Here is a 2,702-nt window from a genome sequence, read left to right on the forward strand (position 1 = left end):
CAGTTTCCGAATTCAGTCCAGGACCAGGTCAATGATCTCTTTGCCAATGGTGTAGTGTCCAGGAGCATAGTTATTGGCAGCATCTTCCTTTCCTGTGATTAGCTGCTCAGGGTGGAAGAGCTGGCGGTAGGTGCCATTTCGAACTTCATCAATGACTGTGGGTTCCAGGTCTACAAACACTGCCCTGGGCACATGCTTGCCAGCGCCCGTCTCACTGAAGAAGGTGTTGAAGGAGTCATCTCCCCCGCCAATGGTCTTGTCACTTGGCATCTGGCCATCAGGCTGGATGCCGTGTTCCAGGCAGTAGAGCTCCCAGCAGGCATTGCCGATCTGGACACCACCCTGGCCAACATGGATGGAGATGCACTCACGCATGGCTGCGGGTTTGCAAGCGCAGGAATCAGGAGTAGACACGGGTCCCGGTTACTGTTCCCGACAAGCTAAGAGTCGAGGTAAGTAACGCACTCTATTTTGAAATTATTTATTCCTTTCCCCTGTAATTGACATTTTTTAGCAGTCATTTCCTATTATGACTCATATAGGAAAAGAAAGAAGATAATGTGACTATAGAAGTCCCTACCAGAGATAGTGGGGAAGTCAAAGTCCACTCATTCCAGCCTGGGAGATTTTGAGAAGGTAAAGAAGGGAAGCAGGCATTTGAGATGGTGGGTCCTGACTTTACAGCATGAACTTCACTTGTGTCAGAACTGCAGTGGTGGGAGTACTGACAATTTTCATTTAATGAGCCTGCCTGGTTTACCCCAACTATAAACAATGCATCACTCTGTAGGAGGGACCAAGAGAACAAGGAAGAGGCTTGAGTAAGAAATACTGAAGGCATCAGGAACTTAAACACAGAGCCATTGAGTTGCACAACACCAGGGGGCACCATTCACATGAAATATAATGGATATCATTTGATACGATGGATAATGTCCCTTGGAGTTTGGGAATCCCTGCAATTGCCGTATGAGTAAACTTATTAGAAAAATCTTACTTTTAAAAAGTAATTTGAGCCCAGCCAGCATGGCTCAATGGTTGAGCATTGACCTATGAACCAGGAGGTCACAGTTCAATTCCTGGTCAGGGCACATGCCCAGGTTGCAGGCTCGATCCCCAGTGGGGGGCGTGCAGGAAGTGGCTGATCAATGATTCTCATCATTGATGTTTCTATATCTCCCACTCCCTTCCTCTCTGAAATCAACCCTATATAATAAAGAGGGAATATGCAAATTGACAGTCACTTTGCCACAAAGATGGCGGTGCCCACAGTGGAGGCAGGGGTTTCCGTAACACAAGATGGCGACACCCACAGTGGAGGCCAAGTTCCCCTAATGAGCCTTAACAAGCAGTCAGAAAGGACCTGAGGCTGTGCCACCCTCCCCGCACCCGTGGAGCTTGATAGGGGACCTCAGGCCACACACCCCCCCGACCCTGGTGCCAGGCCGGGGGACCTCAGGCCGCGCGCCCCCACCCGGCAGGGCTTGACAAGGATGGGACCGGCCAGGTCTGGATCTAGCCAATGGGAGGAGGGCGGCTGGGTCTGGGTCTTGCACGATTTTGAGGCACACATGGGTGGGTGGGGACTTGACTCTGGGTCCCGTGGTGCGCCCTGGACTCTGACAGGAGGAATATTTTCATATACATTTTACTAATTTTCTTTCATCTTTGACACTTCTATTATAGAAAAAGGGCAAATAGCAATATTAAAATATTTCCTCTAATTAATCCCCTTTTAATGTGCACGAATTTCATGCACCGGGCCACTAGTAACAATATATAAAGTAATTTGAATTATAAATAGTGGTGGTTCTGTGAAGCATGGGTAGCATATAAATTCTAACAAACTTCTTGGAGGTGGCATATGCTGAAGTTATTTGTTGATGCTGGGGGCACTATAAATGCTCAATAACGAATTACTTTTTCCAACATTCTACTATATAGGGAATTATTTCAAGACAACAGCCTAAAATAAAATTATTTCAAGTGAAGTAAGGCTGCTTGGGTTAGGTTAAGGATTTTTTTTCTCTACTCAGACCTTGGGGGAATTTCAGGAACCAGGCAGATGAAGAATTGTCAGCTCAAGAATGGAATAAAAAGTCTGCTCTGTGGTCTCTACAGATAATGTCCCTCAATTACACCGTTTGCTTCTATACATTTGATGTAAACCTACCCTCTCTTGCTCAGTTTCCCTTTCATCTTTTTCTGGCTCCATTAATGTTTTCTTGGTTGTCACCTTTTGCTGTTGTAAGCTAACGTCAGTGCCTAAAGATTTTAAGATTTTTACTGTCTGCAGCCACAGGAAATAATACTTGAGAAGTCAGACACCCTATAAATTTCAATGTGATGTTGGTTCTGGGAGAATTTGTGGGGAAAAAAATTGCTGACCCCTTTTGATCTGTCAGTTTAAAGCAAGAGAGGAAGAGTAGTACATAGAAAATAGTACACGGTCAGCTCAACTCTGTCCCCATAAACAGATCTGTGAATTTTTTGTAGACTTTGGTGGTTTTTTAGAATTTAAAAATCTATCCCTTTTTATTGTAAGGGAATCCATGCCACCATATATTAAAGCCAAGTTTCCCAACTGGGCCTTGGCCTACACTAGACAAACTAAAGTCACATTAATGGCATATTGATTTGCTATTCCTGCTGTAACAAATTACCATGAATTTGGGGCTTAACCAATACAAACCTGTAGGTTT

General features: G+C 44.9%; 1 pseudogene across 1 annotated transcript in view; it reads right to left on the minus strand.

The window, feature by feature from the left end:
• LOC102772333 overlaps window positions 1-461 on the minus strand; it is a 1,252-nt pseudogene extending 791 nt beyond the window's left edge. The window contains exon 1 of the transcript XR_001515335.1: window positions 16-461. The product of XR_001515335.1 is annotated as a tubulin alpha-1A chain pseudogene (transcript). The remainder of the gene's footprint in view (window positions 1-15) is intronic.
• Window positions 462-2,702: the final 2,241 nt, after the last annotated feature.

The sequence above is a fragment of the Myotis davidii genome, unplaced genomic scaffold (genome assembly GCF_000327345.1).
Source record: "Myotis davidii unplaced genomic scaffold, ASM32734v1 scaffold184, whole genome shotgun sequence".
NCBI classification, from domain to species: domain Eukaryota; kingdom Metazoa; phylum Chordata; class Mammalia; order Chiroptera; family Vespertilionidae; genus Myotis; species Myotis davidii.